Here is a 6,000-nt window from a genome sequence, read left to right on the forward strand (position 1 = left end):
AGGGGCTTGGAAAGTTTATAGAGGCTTGAAATTTGGCACACACCTCCAAATCGATGTAGGCTTTGTTGTCATGTGATCATTTTCATTGAATAGCGCGAAATTGCTCCACAGCGCCCCCTACAATATTTCAAAACATCAGCCCCAGCTCTGTGTTTCATCTATGAATCTGAAACCTGGTAAGCTTATGGAAAATATCAAGATGTACAAAAAAGTCTCTTGGAGCAATATCCCAAATCCAACAGGAAGTCAGCCATTTTAAAATTAATGTGTAATTTTGGCGACATTTTCCCCTCTTTTCAGGCTTCATACTTTGACAAACTCCTCCAAGGGATTTCATCATATTGAACCATTCTCCAGTGTGTGGAATCTAAAGACCTTTGTGATGTTAAATTGCGAAGCTTTTTACGTTCAAGGAAACGGGGTGGTCATGGCGGCACGTGGAGTTTCAATCACTCGCCAAAAAGAAGTAATATGCTGTCACTCAAAGACACAAAGTCCAATCTCTCCCAAAGGTCGCAGGCGTGATGAGACTCGAGCTCGGAAATGTTTGTTATGCCCTTTGTCTATAATGGTTAGAGCGCCACCTAGTGGGACGACTATACTCATGGTTGAACCAAATTAAATGTTAACTGGTGGTTAAATGCATGAATTCCATCAATGTGACATCAGATCGGACGTGCTGGTTTCAGGTGTTGGGCATGGCTCGACACGCCGGGGGTGCGAGGGCCCTCATAACGCTGCTTGCAGCTTTAATTAGGGCCCGAGCACTGAGAGTGCGAAGGCCCTATTGTATCTGCTCCGTTTCTTATTATTATTATTATTATTATTATTCACCCCAAACAAGGGCCTTTTTGAGGGCCTAAACATGCTCAAAAACTCATGAAATTTTGCACACATGCCAGGTTTGGTGAAAAATTTTGTATTTTAATGGTTTTACATATGAGCACTGGGAAATGGCTCTACAGCGCCACCTATGCCTTGTTAAATGCAGCCCTACGACCACATCGTTTGAGCTACATGTATGAAATTTGGCACACATGTGTATCATGCCAAGACGAACAAAAAAGTCTGTGGGCCCATTGACGCAAACCCAACAGGAAGTCCGCCATTTGGAAGAGAAGGTGACATTTTGGCTCTAATTTTGCCATTTCCATGCCTCGAACTTTAACGAACTCCTCCTTGGGATTTGGTCCTATAAGCTTCAAATTTGGACAGTGTCAACTACACCCTTGTGCCATGTTAAATTGCGGAGCTTTTGAGTTTTCACAATAGTATGAGGCCGTGGCGCCATGGCGAATTTTGATGACTCGCCATGAAAATCTTATTGCCTCTCATTCTGTCATACATGTTCCGATCTGGACCAAAGAGCACACATATGATAAGGCTCCACCCCTGAACATATTTCAACTGCCATATTTGACATCAAGGACAGCGCCACCTAGTGGGAACAGGAAATGTCATGTTTTACACTTTGGGGTACAGTATTGTGATGGGTGACATCTGCAGCCTCAAATTTCTCCAGGAAAGCCTTAAGGAGTTGGTCTTGGGTTACAGTGAAAACTGTGACTTTTCACGGAAGGGTGTGACCCCAGCAGCATGGCGAACTTTGATGTCACGCCATGAAGAAACAAATTAGTATAACTCAATGAAATCCAGTCTGATCAGTACCAGACTTTACAGGCATGATGTCAGACCCGCCCTGAACAGACTGATATGCCCATTGTCGGAAATACGGACAGCGCCACCTAGTGGCAACAGGAAATGTCATGGCTTTAACTTTGTTGTACTGATTTTCACAGGTTGATCGTAGCCACCTCAAAAGCGGTGAATATCACCATCAGTCCCTCGTGATGCTTCAGTGCAAAAATTGTGACTTTAAACTGAACGGCGCACCCTGGTGGCAACGCGGTTCATCATGAAAGATGAAGTGGCTTTTGAGGGGCTTGGAAAGTTTATAGAGGCTTGAAATTTGGCACACACCTCCAAATGGATGAAGGCATTGTTGTTATGTAACCATTTTCCTTGAATAGCGCAAAATGGCTCCACAGCGCCCCCTACAATATTTCAAAACATCAGCCCCTGCTCTGTGTTTCATCTATGAGTCTGACACTTGGTAAGCTTGTGTAAGATATCAAGATGTACAAAAAAGTCTCTTGGAGCAATATCCCAAATCCAACAGGAAGTCAGCCATTTTAAAATTAATGTGTAATTTTGGCGACATTTTCCCCTCTTTTCAGGCTTCATACTTTGACGAACTCCTCCAAGGGATTTCATCATATTGAAGCATTCTTCAGTGTGTAGAATCTAAAGACCTTTGTGATGTTAAATTGCGAAGCTTTTTCCGTTCAGGGAAACGGGGTGGTCATGGCGGCACGTAGAGTTTCAATCACTCGCAAAAAGCAGTAATCTGCTGTCACTAAAAAACACAATGTCCAATCTCTCCCAAAGGTCGCAGGTGTGATGAGACTCGAGCTTGGAAATGTTTGTTATGCTATTTGTCAATAATGGTTAGAGCGCCACCTAGTGGCATGACTATAATCCTGGTTGAATAAGATGAAATGTTAGCTGGTGATTAAAAGCATGAAATCCATCAATGTGACATCACATCGGACGTGCCGGTTTGAGGTGTTGGCAGTGGCTCGACGTGCCGGGGGTGCGAGGGCCCTCATAACGCTGCTTGCAGCTTTAATTATTATTATTATTATTATTTCGGCAAATGAATCGGCCTTTTGAGGACCTAAACATGCTCGAAAACTCATGAAATTTTGCACACGCGTCAGGTCTGGTGAAAATTTACGTATTTTAATGTTCTCAGACATGGCCAGGGAAAATTAGCTCAGTAGCGCCACCTAGAAAAATGAAAAATGCGAGCCCCCGGTATGGGTATCACCTACATGTTTGAAAGTCGGTACACCTATATAACGTTCAGAGTCGAACAAAAAAGTCTATTATGGCAATGTCCTAAACCCAACAGGAAGTCCGCCATTTTGGATTGAATGTGACATTTTGGCTCTGATTTTACCGTTTCCATGCCTCGAACTTTAACGAACTCCTCCTTGGGGTTTGATTTCATAACCTTCATATTTGGTCAGTGCCAACTACACCCTTATGCCATGTTAAATTGCGGAGCTTTTGAGTTTTCACAATACCATGAGGCCGTGGCGCCACGGCGAATTTCGATGACTCGCCATGAAAATCTTATTGCCTCTCATTCTGTCATACATTTTCTGACCTTGACCAAAGTGAACACATATGATAAGGCTCCACCCCTGAACATATTACAACTGCCATATTTTACATCAGGGACAGCGCCACCTAGTGGGAACAGGAAATGTCATGTTTTACACTTTGGGGTACAGTATTGTGATGGGTGACATCTGCAGCCTCAAATTTCTCCAGGAAAGCCTTAAGGAGTTGGTCTTGGGTTACAGTGAAAACTGTGACTTTTCGCGAAAGGGTGTGACCCTAGCAGCATGGCGAACTTTGATGTCACGCCATGAAGAAAGAAATTAGTATAACTCAATGAAATCCAGTCTGATCAGTACCAGACTTTACAGGCATGATGTCAGACCCACCCTGAACAGATTGATGTGCCCATTGTCGGAAATACGGACAGCGCCACCTAGTGGCAACAGGAAATGTCATGGCTTTAATTTTGTTGTACTGATTTTCACAGGTTCATCGTGGCCACCTCAAAAGTGGTGAATATCAACATCAGTCCCTCGTGATGCTTCAGTGCAAAAATTGTGACTTTAAAGTGAACGGCGCACTCTGGTGGTAACGCGGTTCACCATGAAAGATGAAGTGGCTTTTGAGGGGCTTGGAAAGTTTATAGAGGCTTGGAATTTGGCACACACCTCCAAATGGATGAAGGCTTTGTTGTCATGTGATCATTTTCATTGAATAGCGCGAAATTGCTCCACAGCGCCCCCTACAAAATTTCAAAACAACAGCCCCTGCTCTGTGTTTCATCTATGAGTCTGACACTTGGTAAGCTTGTGTAAGATATCAAGATGTACAAAAAAGTCTCTTGGAGCAATATCCCAAATCCAACAGGAAGTCAGCCATTTTAAAATTAATGTGTAATTTTGGCAACATTTTCCCCTCTTTTCAGGCTTCATACTTTGACGAACTCCTCCAAGGGATTTCATCATATTGAACCATTCTCCAGTGTGTGGAATCTAAAGACCTTTGTGATGTTAAATTGCGAAGCTTTTTCCGTTCAGGGAAACGGGGTGGTCATGGCGGCACGTAGAGTTTCAATCACTCGCCAAAAAGCAGTAATCTGCTGTCACTCAAAAACACAATGTCCAATCTCTCCCAAAGCTCATAGGCGTGATGAGACTCGAGCTCGGAAATGTTTGTTATGCCATTTTTACATAATGGTTAGAGCCCCACCTAGTGGAACGACTAACTAATCATGAATGAATGAGTTGAAATGTTAGCTGGTGGTTAAATGCATGAATTCCATCAATGTGACATCAGATCGGACGTGCTGGTTTTAGGTGTTGGGCGTGGCTCGACGCGCCGGGGGTGCGAGGGCCCTCATAACGCTGCTTGCAGCTTTAATTATTATTATTATTCAGGCAAAACAAGGGCCTTTTTGAGGGCCTAAACATGCTCAAAAACTCATGAAATTTTGCACACATGCCAGGTCTGGTGAAAAATTTTGTATTTTAATGGTTTTACTTATGAGCACTGGGAAATGGCTCTAGAGCGCCACCTATGCCTTGTTAAATGCAGCCCTACGACCACATAGTTTGAGCTACATGTATGAAATTTGGCACACATGTGTATCATGACGGGCCGAACAAAAAAGTCAGTGGGCCCATTGACGCAAACCCAACAGGAAGTCCGCAATTTAGAAGTGAAGGTGACATTTTGGCTCTAATTTTGTCGTTTCCATGCCTCGAACTTTAACGAACTCCTCCTTGGAAATTGGTCGTATAAGCTACATATTTGGTCAGTGCCAACTACACCCTTGTGCCATGTTAAATTGCGGAGCTTTTGAGTTTTCACAATACCATGAGGCCGTGGCGCCACGGCGAATTTCGATGACTCGCCATGAAAATCTTATTGCCTCTCATTCTGTCATACATTGTCCGATCTGGACCAAAGAGCACACATATGATAAGGCTCCAGCCCTGAACATATTTCAACTGCCATATTTGACGTCAGCGACAGCGCCACCTAGTGGGAACAGGAAATGTCATGTTTTACACTTTGGGGTACAGTATTGTGATGGGTGACATCTGCAGCCTCAAATTTCTCCAGGAAAGGCGTAAGGAGTTGGTCTTGGGGTACAGTGAAAACTGTGACTTTTCACAAAAGGGTGTGACCTCAGCAGCATGGCGAACTTTGATATCTCGCCATGAAGAAACAAATTAGTATAACTCCATGAAATCCAGTCTGATTAGTACCAGACTTTACAGGCATGATATCAGACCCGCCCTGAACAAATTGATGTGCCCATTGTCAGGAATATGAAGAGCGCCACCTAGTGGGAACAGGAAATGTCATGTCTTACACTTTGTTGTACTGATTTTCACAGGTTCATTGTGGATACCTCAAAAGCGGTGAATGTCACCGTCAGTCCTTCATGATGCTGCAGTGCGAAAATTGTGACTTTATACTGAACGGTGCACCCTGGTGGCAACGCTGTTCACCATGAAAAATGAAGTGGTTTTTGAGGGGCTTGGAAAGTTTAAAAAGTCTTGAAATTTGGCCCACACCTCCAATGTGCTTAAGGCTTTGTTGTTATGTGATCATTTTCATTGAATATCCCAAAATGGCTCCACAGCGCCCCCTACAAAATTTCAAAACCACAGCCCCAGCTCTGTGTTTTATGTATGAGTCTGAAACCTGGTAAGCTTATAGGAGATATCAAGATGTACAAAAAGGTCTCTTGGAGCAATATCCCAAATCCAACAGGAAGTCAGCCATTTTAAAATTAATGTGCAATTTTGGCAACATTTTCCTGTGACTGTTGGGCATGGCTCG

The sequence above is a fragment of the Aulonocara stuartgranti genome (genome assembly GCF_965226115.1).
Source record: "Aulonocara stuartgranti genome assembly, chromosome: 15".
NCBI classification, from domain to species: Eukaryota; Metazoa; Chordata; class Actinopteri; order Cichliformes; family Cichlidae; genus Aulonocara; species Aulonocara stuartgranti.